General features: G+C 46.8%; 1 long non-coding RNA gene across 1 annotated transcript; it reads right to left on the bottom strand.

The window, feature by feature from the left end:
• Nucleotides 1–328: 328 nt before the first annotated feature.
• On the bottom strand, nt 329–10,067 carry LOC127342248 (uncharacterized). The gene is made up of 7 exons (XR_011755331.1): nt 9,322–10,067; nt 9,028–9,231; nt 6,547–6,632; nt 3,661–5,332; nt 3,367–3,570; nt 1,779–1,864; nt 329–564 (listed from the first exon to the last, which is right to left on the bottom strand). It is a non-coding gene; the product is annotated as an uncharacterized lncRNA (long non-coding RNA).
• Nucleotides 10,068–15,004: the final 4,937 nt, after the last annotated feature.

The following is a 15,004-nucleotide window of genomic DNA, read 5'->3' as shown; positions in this document are numbered from 1 at the left end:
CTATATTTCACAGAATACTTATTCACTGTTATGAATGGCATAGTGAAGTGCTTATTTATATCTCTTTATGATTGCAATGTGTTTTGTATCACAATTTATCTATGTGCTACTCTAGTGATGTTATTAAAGTAGTTTTATTCCTCCTGCACGGTGTAATGGTGACAGTGTGTGCATCCGTGTTAGTACTTGGCTGTGACGCCCCGAAACCGGTACCATGAGGATCCCAGCGAAGCCGCCGAAATCCGCATGATATCGATTCAGAGACGCCCTCCGACACGACGTGCGCGACGAATCACACACGTGATGCCAGAGGAATTGACACGAGCGGTAACATTACAACAGGATTACAATAGACCCCACAAGATACATATATTACAACAACGACTCCAACGAGTCAAGATACAAATATACAATACAAAGATCCAAATCATACAGAAGATCGAATACGTCCGAGTACGGACAAGATACAAATTGGAGTAAGAGTCCTGAAGATAACCAGTGGCGTCCATAACCCTGCCCAGGCCAAGCCGGAAGGGTAACCTTGCTAACGTCATCATCTCGTACCTGTCAAAGTCGGGCCATCGGTTGCCGACAAAAGGGGGAGGAGACAAAAAGAAAGGAAGGCGAGGGTAAGTACCAATGGCACGTACTTGCGAGACAAGACCAGCTATGCTCGCTGGTGGGCGGTATAAACTTCACCCGGCTATATGTGGAGTTTAGCGGCAGCAAAGCAACTAACCAATAGAGACACGCTACAACATTCGTCTATTAGAAAAGGTGAGAGAGCGCATAATCTAGCAGTTCTATACTCTGCAAACATAACACAGCCGATGCGATCCCCCTTCGCCAAGAGGTATTGCAAAGGCACACACACTTTTGAAAGAGTTTTATTAGCAAATTATTAACAACAGGAAATAAGGTGTAAGTTGTTCTATGATCAAGCTATACAATTCCAAGTCGTCCATAACCGCGGACACGGCTTATCGATAAGATGTACACCTTGCAGGGGTTGCCCAAATGTAACCATACGCATGCTCGAACCCACTTACTACAGGTGGAGTCTCACATCAAGACCGTTCCCAATGCAAGAGAAAGTTTAATGGGAGCCACCCAACTAAGCTACCCGTGACGAAGTTCGGCCGTACTCCGATACGGACCCAGAGGTTGCGATGGCGTCCAAGGCGGGCACTAACGACCGGCCAAGGATAAGTCGGCACGCAATATGAGTACAGTACAGAATATAAACACCCGAAGGCAACAGGAAGTAAATCGTGCATATCGTGCATATGAGCAAATAAAACCAAGGTTGTGGCTCCCAATAAACAGACTCGAGGAAAGGTAGTGAGTGATGGGGGTCCCATTCCCCCACGTACGGGTAGAGCGCTCAATCTCGGAACAGATAACAAGAACTCGGGTCCTAGGGGACATTAGCAAGTCAAAGTTCCGATGCTTTCGCAAAGGGGCTCACAGATGCCTCTGCTTACAATTTTAGTTGTTAACAATAAAGTAAAGTGTGATTATCTCCAACAAATGATATAGCATGTGATAACCTCCCAACAAGATATCCCGAACATCTCGAGATATCAACAAGACCCTAAACTCGCCTACGACTCGCAAAGCTAGCAAACAACAAACATCAGGTAGGGCAAGGAGGTGTATCTCGGATCATATAGGGTAACAGGTGGAATAGGACACGTGACACAACAGAATCGCAACATAGGGATAGCAATAGATCAAAAGAGCATGTAAAAGTAAAATAGGTGAAGGGGTGGGCTCGCCTGTGAAAAGCTGCAGGAGAACTTGTCGGAGAACTCATCGTATCTCACATCACCACTCCGTGATCCTATCCGGGAAGAAGCGAATGCTGGAACACACAACGCATGCAAATCTTACTACTACGGAAGAAGAATCAGCATGATCAAGATGATATGCATGACATGACAATTATGATGCGATGCAACTTATCCAATTAATCGGAGTCGGAACCCGAACAAGCAAATTAGGTTGGAGTTGCATTTTCTATCGGCAAAGTTAAGGGTTGAATAGCATGGCATAACATGGTAGGGGTGAGCTACTTCAAAGTTAAATGGAACCGGGACAACATATATATAATATCCCACATATTCCATATGTTCCATATTAGGTGATAATGCAAACTATCACGAATTTATATGATGCATGAGGCAACAGCAAGCACGGATGGCATAATATTTTTGTACACACTGTGCTGATAGAAAAGTCATATAGTTTGCAGTAATTGAATTTATAAAACAAGAGTTATGAATAAACAAGGTTTGCAAAAAGGGAAAAAAAGAGCAGGTTAGCATAGAGATGATGGGCAAGAAGATGGGCGTCCTGGGGATCGATCCCTAGTAGCCTGATTGTTTCATTGTGAGTGGACTGAGTGCTGATATCGATCAAGATGGCTTCCCTGGACGTTTTGATGCATGTACAGGCACGAGATCTGAAGAAAAACACAGTGAAAGGGGGATTTAATTGCAGCTAGCAGAACTTGATCTCCAGAACGATCAAGTAGATAAACGAGCCAGTAGGCCAAGGGCTACTGCTCAGATTCATGATCATAGGGGAGGCCTGGGAACTTTTGAAACAACCCAGGTCGAGGATCTGACCAAGAGTTGGAGCTACGCGGTTCACTGCGAACCTGACGAAACTGAACAAATAGCAGGAAACGGTGGCGACGCGAAGAGATGGAAACGGTGGCGACGCGAAGAGATGGATCGGCAACGGCCACCAGGAAAACAGGCCTTGAGCTGCTCGTGTGGTGCAGCTGATTGATGTGTGTGGAGAGCAACTAGCAGAATAGCTAGCGATCAAACGCTTACCAGGGACCAGAGCAAAGGCACGGCGCGGCTGGGCGCTGTCGCGCGCATGGCACAAGGAAGGAGCAGCGGGGAGTGAACTCTGGTTTGGTTCAGATGCAGCGACTTGGAATCAAGGACAAGACTATGCATCGATAACAGATAACAAAAGGGGTGGAATATGTTCTGCCAGGATTACAATTTGGATGCTGGGTAGTGGAGCAAGGAACGAGACAACTAGATTGGCATCAGATCTTGTCTAGGATTGGTACGTGCATGATTTTGAATAGTGAGACGGAAGGCTGCTGCGATATAGTACAAACGAAAAGGATGGCACTTGTATGGCGTTGAGGGTTGATCTCCAAATCGACAAAACAGAGGACAGTGAACCGATCAGCTGAACTGCTGTTGTGAACATGAGCGGGCGAAACTGACGACGACGCACGCAGCGGACAGAAGGTTGACGACGGCGACCAACATCAGGAGTTTCTGGGCGTGCTGTGATTGAAAACGAGCAGAGAAGACGAAAGTGGACGTGTATGCTCACCATGGGTCGGAGACGAGCTCGGAGAAGTCGACGGCGTCGGGAGGAAGAAGAGAACGTGCGGAGACGCCCAGGTCGAGGATGGCCTTGTCGAAGGAGGACGAACCAGGACGGGACAAAGGGCTTGCGCGTCGCGCCTCGTGGTGCTGAATCAGGAAGCGGCGGAGCGAGGGCCTGAACCACCGGAGCAGCTCTGGCGGCGGCCACCTGCGACGGAGAAGACGACGGCCACGTCGTCGGAGCGATTGAGAGGGGATAACAACCAAGGAGAGGGGACCAGAATGGGCGCTGGCTCACCAGGATAACGAGGACATGCTCGAGGAGGCCGGAATCGAAGGCGGTGCAGGAACGGAGGTGCTTGTCGATTTTCTTCACCGGAGCTTCTTGTTAACTGAATCTTTAACTGAATTTTCTGTACTCCTCTTGCTCTGGTTTGGCTTGGAAGACGGGGATGGAAACAGAGAAGGAGTGGCGGCGGGAGGAGGGAAAGATGGAGAGGGCTAGGGTTTGATCTGAGGCTGAGGTAGGGAAAACAGGAGGGGAGAGGGGAGTGGTTGAGAGGCTGATGTTGACAGGGAGCTCACGCTCCTTGCGTGTAGGTGTAGGTGGAAGAAAACGAAAAAATGATGAAAGTGTATTGCTGCCAGCGATGAGATAAAAAAAAAAGAAGAATGGATCACCAAAACGTTGCTTCAGGAAGGGATATCAGAGCTGGCCATAAAATGAAGTAATTGCAAGGATATCAAACAAGAAAGGTACCAAGAGATAGATAGAAGCAGAATAGAATAGATGAAGTGAGGCTATAAAAAAAACTGGAATGTTGCAAAGCAGTTTCAAAACCACATTTTAATTTTATTTAAGTCTAGTTTGTCTAAATTATTACAAATATTATTGTTTCGGTTTGTTAAAGAACAAAAGAGCGAGGGAGGGTTTTATTAAACCATAGGAGAGGAAAACAAAATTATTTGGGTTTTATAAAATAACTTTATTTGTAAAACATGGATGATATGATGCATGATGCCATGATGATGCACAAGAAGGAACAAACAATTCTATTAGGGGTACTACCCGGGGCCGTTACAATCGACACCACTAACAAGGAACCTCGCCCCGAGGTTCCACGTCAAGCCAAGGGGGAGTTGGTTAAACTATCGAGTCTTCTTGTACCATGTTGACAATCACCCGACCTCGAGGTGGAACCTTCTTCTGGCGAAGTGTTGATCTTCTCGACACCACTAACAAGAATTCTTGCTCCACGTAGATCAGCGTCACCACTAACAAGAAGTCGTTGTTCCGCTGTTGATGATGCACTTCTGTCGGGATCCTCCGAAGATCGGACCTAATAGGTGAGGGGCAAAGATCGTCCAACCCGCGTAGAAACCTATGACTCAGAAAACCCAGATAAGAGAGAGGATTCAAAACTCGCATAGGTAAGAAGAGAAAGAATAGGGATAAGAAGAAAAATCAGAGCTAATCAGATCAATCCAACGAATTTTCAGAAAATAGTTTTGACACGCTAAACTTAACGACCGTTGGCAAGGTTATCCTACAGGCAGGACTAGTGGGGTACCGTCAACCTGGGCTCTGATACCAACTTGTGACGCCCCGAAACCGGTACCATGAGGATCCCAGCGAAGCCGCCGAAATCCGCATGATATCGATTCAGAGACGCCCTCCGACACGACGTGCGCGACGAATCACACACGTGATGCCAGAGGAATTGACACGAGCGGTAACATTACAACAGGATTACAATAGACCCCACAAGATACATATATTACAACAACGACTCCAACGAGTCAAGATACAAATATACAATACAAAGATCCAAATCATACAGAAGATCGAATACGTCCGAGTATGGACAAGATACAAATTGGAGTAAGAGTCCTGAAGATAACCAGTGGCGTCCATAACCCTGCCCAGGCCAAGCCGGAAGGGTAACCTTGCTAACGTCATCATCTCGTACCTGTCAAAGTCGGGCCATCGGTTGCCGACAAAAGGGGGAGGAGACAAAAAGAAAGGAAGGCGAGGGTAAGTACCAATGGCACGTACTTGCGAGACAAGACCAGCTATGCTCGCTGGTGGGCGGTATAAACTTCACCCGGCTATATGTGGAGTTTAGCGGCAGCAAAGCAACTAACCAATAGAGACACGCTACAACATTCGTCTATTAGAAAAGGTGAGAGAGCGCATAATCTAGCAGTTCTATACTCTGCAAACATAACACAGCCGATGCGATCCCCCTTCGCCAAGAGGTATTGCAAAGGCACACACACTTTTGAAAGAGTTTTATTAGCAAATTATTAACAACAGGAAATAAGGTGTAAGTTGTTCTATGATCAAGCTATACAATTCCAAGTCGTCCATAACCGCGGACACGGCTTATCGATAAGATGTACACCCTGCAGGGATTGCCCAAATGTAACCATACGCATGCTCGAACCCACTTACTACAGGTGGAGTCTCACATCAAGACCGTTCCCAATGCAAGAGAAAGTTTAATGGGAGCCACCCAACTAAGCTACCCGTGACGAAGTTCGGCCGTACTCCGATACGGACCCAGAGGTTGCGATGGCGTCCAAGGCGGGCACTAACGACCGGCCAAGGATAAGTCGGCACGCAATATGAGTACAGTACAGAATATAAACACCCGAAGGCAACATGAAGTAAATCGTGCATATCGTGCATATGAGCAAATAAAACCAAGGTTGTGGCTCCCAATAAACAGACTCGAGGAAAGGTAGTGAGTGATGGGGGTCCCATTCCCCCACGTACGGGTAGAGCGCTCAATCTCGGAACAGATAACAAGAACTCGGGTCCTAGGGGACATTAGCAAGTCAAAGTTCCGATGCTTTCGCAAAGGGGCTCACAGATGCCTCTGCTTACAATTTTAGTTGTTAACAATAAAGTAAAGTGTGATTATCTCCAACAAATGATATAGCATGTGATAACCTCCCAACAAGATATCCCGAACATCTCGAGATATCAACAAGACCCTAAACTCGCCTACGACTCGCAAAGCTGGCAAACAACAAACATCAGGTAGGGCAAGGAGGTGTATCTCGGATCATATAGGGTAACAGGTGGAATAGGACACGTGACACAACAGAATCGCAACATAGGGATAGCAATAGATCAAAAGAGCATGTAAAAGTAAAATAGGTGAAGGGGTGGGCTCGCCTGTGAAAAGCTGCAGGAGAACTTGTCGGAGAACTCATCGTATCTCACATCACCACTCCGTGATCCTATCCGGGAAGAAGCGAATGCTGGAACACATAACGCATGCAAATCTTACTACTACGGAAGAAGAATCAGCATGATCAAGATGATATGCATGACATGACAATTATGATGCGATGCAACTTATCCAATTAATCGGAGTCGGAACCCGAACAAGCAAATTAGGTTGGAGTTGCATTTTCTATCGGCAAAGTTAAGGGTTGAATTGTCGGGGGGAAGACCCCGGATAGGGCAATGGACGCGGAGCAGCCGGCTAACCACTAGCCGGCTCGCGGCAAAGGCCGGCTGAGGAGCAGCCGGCTGGCGCCGTGGCCGGCTGGTCCGGAAGCCGGTTGGCTCTAGGTCCTAGTCGGCCTGGCTGCGGCCACCAATGCTGTAGCTGGGCCGGCTTCTACAAGCCATATCCGACTGGGGTTTGTACCTCAGACCGACTCGAGGCTGGCGAGTCTTGCACTGGAAGGAACCGGGTTGGTGATCCGGGTTCCCAAAGTCCACGCTGACTCCATCTTCCGTAAAGTGCGGGGGCAGCTTTGTGGAGCAATAGTGCCACGCGCCGGACAGGCCGTCGGGGCTTACGACGATCCGTGCGCTACGATGGTGGCCCGGCGACAGGGACACCTCCTCCATACCGCTGACCGTGGCAGCCGGATGGGACAGGCCACGATGCTCAACCACTCCTGACGTCACCGCCTCGGGAAGGAGCGGAAGCCGGAGCCGGCCAAGCCGGCCCGTAAACTATAGGGTCTTATATGTAAAGTGCCGGTGCCTATATAAGCCGCACTACCCCCTCTCGTGCAGGGGATCGATCATTTATTGCTTTCACCTACCTACAGAGCTGCCCTGTGAGAGAGACCATCGTCTCCCTTAGCCTCCCAGGGCCAGCCGGACACAGCTCTAGGAGCACCACTGTACTGTGTGATCATCATATACACTCATAGCAGGAGTAGAGGTTTTACCTCCACCGGAGGGCCTCGAACCTGGGTACGTCGCCGTGTCGCTCGTGCCCATACCCGCTTCCGGATACCGCCGTGAGATCCCTTAGGAACCACTTCGATTAGCCACCCTATGGCATATGCCGTGACGATACCACGACATGAATAGCATGGCATAACATGGTAGGGGTGAGCTACTTCAAAGTTAAATGGAACCGGGACAACATATATATAATATCCCACATATTCCATATGTTCCATATTAGGTGATAATGCAAACTATCACGAATTTATATGATGCATGAGGCAACAACAAGCACGGATGGCATAATATTTTTGTACACACTGTGCTGATAGAAAAGTCATATAGTTTGCAGTAATTGAATTTATAAAACAAGAGTTATGAATAAACAAGGTTTGCAAAAAGGGAAAAAAAGAGCAGGTTAGCATAGAGATGATGGGCAAGAAGATGGGCGTCCTGGGGATCGATCCCTAGTAGCCTGATTGTTTCATTGTGAGTGGACTGAGTGCTGATATCGATCAAGATGGCTTCCCTGGACGTTTTGATGCATGTACAGGCACGAGATCTGAAGAAAAACACAGTGAAAGGGGGATTTAATTGCAGCTAGCAGAACTTGATCTCCAGAACGATCAAGTAGATAAACGAGCCAGTAGGCCAAGGGCTACTGCTCAGATTCATGATCATAGGGGAGGCCTGGGAACTTTTGAAACAACCCAGGTCGAGGATCTGACCAAGAGTTGGAGCTACGCGGTTCACTGCGAACCTGACGAAACTGAACAAATAGCAGGAAACGGTGGCGACGCGAAGAGATGGAAACGGTGGCGACGCGAAGAGATGGATCGGCAACGGCCACCAGGAAAACAGGCCTTGAGCTGCTCGTGTGGTGCAGCTGATTGATGTGTGTGGAGAGCAACTAGCAGAATAGCTAGCGATCAAATGCTTACCAGGGACCAGAGCAAAGGCACGGCGCGGCTGGGCGCTGTCGCGCGCATGGCACAAGGAAGGAGCAGCGGGGAGTGAACTCTGGTTTGGTTCAGATGCAGCGACTTGGAATCAAGGACAAGACTATGCATCGATAACAGATAACAAAAGGGGTGGAATATGTTCTGCCAGGATTACAATTTAGATGCTGGGTAGTGGAGCAAGGAACGAGACAACTAGATTGGCATCAGATCTTGTCTAGGATTGGTACGTGCATGATTTTGAATAGTGAGACGGAAGGCTGCTGCGATATAGTACAAACGAAAAGGATGGCACTTGTATGGCGTTGAGGGTTGATCTCCAAATCGACAAAACAGAGGACAGTGAACCGATCAGCTGAACTGCTGTTGTGAACATGAGCGGGCGAAACTGACGACGACGCACGCAGCGGACAGAAGGTTGACGACGGCGACCAACATCAGGAGTTTCTGGGCGTGCTGTGATTGAAAACGAGCAGAGAAGACGAAAGTGGACGTGTATGCTCACCATGGGTCGGAGACGAGCTCGGAGAAGTCGACGGCGTCGGGAGGAAGAAGAGAACGTGCGGAGACGCCCAGGTCGAGGATGGCCTTGTCGAAGGAGGACGAACCAGGACGGGACAAAGGGCTTGCGCGTCGCGCCTCGTGGTGCTGAATCAGGAAGCGGCGGAGCGAGGGCCTGAACCACCGGAGCAGCTCTGGCGGCGGCCACCTGCGACGGAGAAGACGACGGCCACGTCGTCGGAGCGATTGAGAGGGGATAACAACCAAGGAGAGGGGACCAGAATGGGCGCTGGCTCACCAGGATAACGAGGACATGCTCGAGGAGGCCGGAATCGAAGGCGGTGCAGGAACGGAGGTGCTTGTCGATTTTCTTCACCGGAGCTTCTTGTTAACTGAATCTTTAACTGAATTTTCTGTACTCCTCTTGCTCTGGTTTGGCTTGGAAGACGGGGATGGAAACAGAGAAGGAGTGGCGGCGGGAGGAGGGAAAGATGGAGAGGGCTAGGGTTTGATCTGAGGCTGAGGTAGGGAAAACAGGAGGGGAGAGGGGAGTGGTTGAGAGGCTGATGTTGACAGGGAGCTCACGCTCCTTGCGTGTAGGTGTAGGTGGAAGAAAACGAAAAAATGATGAAAGTGTATTGCTGCCAGCGATGAGATAAAAAAAAAAGAAGAATGGATCACCAAAACGTTGCTTCAGGAAGGGATATCAGAGCTGGCCATAAAATGAAGTAATTGCAAGGATATCAAACAAGAAAGGTACCAAGAGATAGATAGAAGCAGAATAGAATAGATGAAGTGAGGCTATAAAAAAAACTGGAATGTTGCAAAGCAGTTTCAAAACCACATTTTAATTTTATTTAAGTCTAGTTTGTCTAAATTATTACAAATATTATTGTTTCGGTTTGTTAAAGAACAAAAGAGCGAGGGAGGGTTTTATTAAACCATAGGAGAGGAAAACAAAATTATTTGGGTTTTATAAAATAACTTTATTTGTAAAACATGGATGATATGATGCATGATGCCATGATGATGCACAAGAAGGAACAAACAATTCTATTAGGGGTACTACCCGGGGCCGTTACATTGGCGTAGGCTATGATTATGATCTCTTGTAGATTATGAAGTTAACTATTGCTATGATGGTATTGATGTGATCTATTCCTCCTACATAGTGTGAAGGTGACAGTGTGCATGCTATGTTAGTACTTGGTTTAGTCGTGTTGATCTTTAATGCACTCTAAGGTTATTTAAATATGAACATTGAATTGTGGAGCTTGTTAACTCCGACATTGAGGGTTCGTGTAATCCTACGCAATGGTGTTCATCATCCAACAAGAGAGTGTAGAGTATGCATTTATCTATTCTGTTATGTGATCAAAGTTGAGAGTGTCCACTAGTGAAAGTATGATCCCTAGGCCTTGTTCCTAAATACTGCTATCGCTGCTTGTTTACTGTTTTACTGTGTTACTACTGATGCGTTACTACTGCTTGTTTACTGTCCTGGGCAAAGCACTTTTCTGGTGCCGTTGCTACTACTTATTCATACCACCTGTATTTCACTATCTCTTCGCCAAACTAGTGCACCTATTAGGTGTGTTGGGGACACAAGAGACTTCTTGCTTTGTGGTTGCAGGGTTGCATGAGAGGGATATCTTTGACCTCTTCCTCCCTGAGATCGATAAACCTTGGGTGATCCACTTAAGGCAAACTTGCTGCTGTTCTACAAACCTCTGCTCTTGGAGGCCCAACACTGTCTACAGGAAAAGGAGGGGGCGTAGACATCACCCCCCCTCTAGGTGCGGCATACGATTCTTTCAATTGGTATCAGAGCCTCGTCTCTTATTTCGGGCTTAACCGCCTAAGAGTATGCCGGACGATGGACCTTCGGAAGGGGAGGCTAGGTCGGTCACCATGGATGATATCAATTCGTTGAAGTCATCCATGGATGCTCAAATGGAAAGCATGAGAAAAATGATTTCCGAGCTTTTGACTCCTCCCCGTCCCGTGGCTCCCACCATAGAGATTAATGTCACGGATGCGGTAGTAGAGGGTGATACTTCGGTATTACCTTCCGCTACCACACCCGAGGATGGTGATAACTTAAACACTATCAAACCCCCCATTGCATCTCCCAAGGGAACTAGTGGAAGTGAGAGCTACAATCAAGTACCTCCACCTTTTCTATCTCCCGATATACCGATTCCCCATCCTCATATAAACATCCGGGGCGACCCACCTAAGTTTTCCGTTAATGATTACGATACTTGGCAATTTGAGTTTAGCTCTCATGTTCGCAGTGCCTCCAATGAGCTTTGGAGAATCATCGTGGAAGGCTTCAAGCCTTACAACCCCGACAAGTTGACTAGAAGAGAAGCGGTTGATAGTCAACTCAACAACACCGCCTTGCACATGATTCAAACTGCTGTGGGGACAAAGGAGTTGTCTCGTGTTCGGCATTTCACCACCGCCAAGGATGCTTGGGATGGTTTGGCCGCGAGTTGCATTGGAAGTGAGAGCACAAGAAGGAACAAGTATAATGCTCTTCGGAATAAAGCCGAAGGATTCATGAGGCTACCGGATCAAGATCATGAAGACATGTATGGAAGACTTCTCACCGTTGCCGACTCCTTCCGGAATGTTGGAGCCGCTCACATTAATGACTCTTGGATCAAGGAGAAGTACATTGAGTGCATGATGCCGTTTGAGCCTATTGATGTCAAGACTCTTGTCGGAAGAGAATGCTATGCCTCTCTCACCTCTCAGCAAGCCGTGCACGAGATGCAAGCTCTCAAGGTGCTTGAGAAAAACTCTCATGATTCCCGCAATCGTGCCATTGGGATGACAAAAGGGTCCAACCTTGCCTTGGTGGTAAACCCCGTGCAAGAAGTGATTCCTCAAGAATCTTATAGGGCATCTTGGAGCATGACCTATCCGGAAGACTTGGAACACCACTACCATGACCACATGGCGTTCCATGCAAACACCTTTTGGATTGATCCTTCCAAGGCCAAGGAGGACAACATCAAGAGAAACAACTCAAGGGATCCCTCAAGCTCGGGCCCAAGAACAAGATCTTGCTACAATTGCAATGACAAGCGCCATTTCATTGCCGATTGTCCCTATGAGAATAGGGAGACTCATGGTGGAAGGCTCATCCCCAAGGACAAGAGCAAAGACTCAAAGGGCAAATATTCAAAGCCCCCCAACAAGAAATTCTATAACAAGAACAAGAAGGGCAAAAGGCCCTCAAGGATTGTGCTAGTGGCTAATGAAGAATATTCTTCCGATGAGATTGAAAGTGCTAGTGATGATGAAGAGGAAAGCTCAAGAGAAGTGGCCGCCATTGCCACCACCAACATTCCCTCTTCCTCTCTCTTTGATTCACCCAATGAGAACCCTCAACGCAAGAATGCACATTGCTTCATGGCAAGGTCCACCTTGGACACATCTATTGTGCTATCAACTCAAGAAGAGTATACCTCCGGAGATGAAGATGTTGATGATGAAGAAGATGCAACCTCAAATGGATTGGTTGCCCTTGCCTCCCTCTCTACTAACTCTTCATCAACAAGTGAATCTCCCAATGAGGTCATTCATGTGGAGGAAGAAAGTTGCCTCATGGCTAAATCTTCCGAGGTATCATCTCCCAACCCCTCTACGCCTAACATTTCTAATGATCTAGGGGTTGACCCCGCTAGTCTAAAAGTGAAACAAGAAATGCTAGAGTTTGATGATTTCATTAGTAACCTAAAATGTAACACTAAGAAGCATGTTTCAAGTCTCATGGTTCATATAGCTCAACTAAATGATACTCTTGAGAAAAAGTGCGAAATAGAGAGAGAAGACTCTCTAGAAATACATGCTCTTAAAAATGCTCTTGAGGAATGTCAAGAAACTATAGCTTCTCTTGAAGAGAGACTAGAAAATCTTGAAGAACCTCAAGATAAACTTAACAAGCTCACTAAAGCTAGAGATCTTGCTAGAGCTAAGACTAAAGTGCTTATAAAGGAAAAGGCCAAATTTGGTGTTGATCATGAGAAACTTGTGAAGGATCTAGATGAACTAGACAAGGCTCACAAAGCCTTGAAGAGTGAATACTCTCTCCTCTCCGAGTCTTATGAGCAACTTCAAATTAGGCTTGCTTCATATGACATACCTAGTACCTCTACTCCTTCATGTGAACATGCAAATATTATTGAGGAAAATGCTAGGTTGAAAGATGAACTTTCTAAGGCCTCCTCTCCCCAAAGTAAACTTTCCTTGGATGATCTTTTGAGTAAGCAAAGGTCAAACAATGGGAAGGAGGGACTTGGTTTTAATACCAAGACTAAGAATGCAAACAAGAAAAAGGCTAAGCCCGCACATGAGAAAGCTAATGGTGAAACCCGAAAGGGCAAAACCATTAATGATGATGGTGCGGGAATAGATAACCCTCACTATGTTCTCTTTAAAGATTATTATGGTGATGTTTATGCTAAATATGTTGGTCCATATGATGGTTATGTTGCTTGGTCTATTTGGGTCCCAAAGACCCTTGTTGCTAACAAAAGAGGACCCATTGAAAAATGGGTACCTAAATCCAAGAATTGATCTCATGTAGGACTATGCCGCCGGAGGTTCAAAATGGGTACTTGATAGTGGATGTACAAGTCATATGACCGGCGGCAAGAACCTCGTCAAGGAGTTGAGGCCAAACATAAATCATATCACCGTCTCCTTTGGCGATAATTCTACATCCGAGGTATTGGGTTTTGGCAAGGTTGTGGTTGCACACAACATTACTCTTGTGGATGTCATGCTTGTCAAAACCCTTGGTTACAATTTGCTTTCCGTTTCCGCCCTTGGCAAGATGGGTTTCGCCATCTTTATTGATAATGATATTGTGGTCTTCTTGTGGAGCAAGACTCTAAAAGTCGCATTCGTTGGGTATCGCAAACACAACTTGTATGTGGTGGTCTTTTCGGGGACCACCACGGCAAGTGCGATGTGCCTATTCGGAAAGGCGGACGTGGGTTGGTTGTGGCATCTCCGCCTAGCCCATGTCAACATGAGAACTTTGCAAAGTCTTCACAAGGGGAACCATATTGTGGGACTAATGGAAAATGTGTCTTTTGCCAAAGATCGTGTTTGTAGGGCTTGTGTTGAAGGAAAAATGCATGACTCTCCGCATCCAAGCAAGACCATTATATCTTCCAAGAGGATCTTGGAGCTCCTTCATGTGGATCTCTTTGGTCCCGTTACTCACGCAAGTCTTGGTGCGAAGAAACATTGCTTGGTGATTGTTGATGACTACTCAAGATACACTTGGGTCTACTTTCTCAAGACGAAAGATGAGACTCAACAAATATTCATTGACTTTGCTACCGAGGTGCAACACCAACACAACCTCCTCATTATGGCAATAAGAAGTGACAACGGCTCTGAGTTCAAGAACTACACACTCAATGATTTTCTTAGTGATGAGGGAATTCACCATCAATATTCCGCTGCTTACACCCCTCAACAAAATGGTGTTGCGGAGAGGAAGAACCGGACTCTTATGGATAGGGAAAGGTCTATGATGGCGGAGTATAAATCCCGCTATAACTTTTGGGCCGAAGCCATCTCCACCGCTTGTCACTCCTCTAACCGGCTCTATCTCCGCAAGGGCTTGAACAAGACTCCATATGAAATACTCACCAGGAACAAGCCTAATATCTCATACTTCAAGGTGTTCGGGTGTAAGTGTTTCTACAAAATCAAAGGGGTTCGTTTATCTAAATTTGCTCCTAAAGCTTTGGAGGGTATATTTGTTGGTTACGGTGCCGAGTCTCATACTTATAGAATCTTTGATATAGCCTCCGGGATTATCATTGAATCTTGTAGTGTGAGGTTCGAAGAAAATGATGGCTCCCAAGTGGGGAAAGTTGATGTATGTGTAGGTGATGAAATACCTCAAGATGCCATAGTAAGAATGGGTGTGGGATTTTTCCGCCCCATTG

The sequence above is a fragment of the Lolium perenne genome, chromosome 3 (assembly GCF_019359855.2).
Source record: "Lolium perenne isolate Kyuss_39 chromosome 3, Kyuss_2.0, whole genome shotgun sequence".
Taxonomy (NCBI): Eukaryota; Viridiplantae; Streptophyta; class Magnoliopsida; order Poales; family Poaceae; genus Lolium; species Lolium perenne.
The sequence above is the reverse complement of the archived record's forward strand: the minus strand, read 5'-3'. Positions and strand labels throughout refer to the sequence as shown.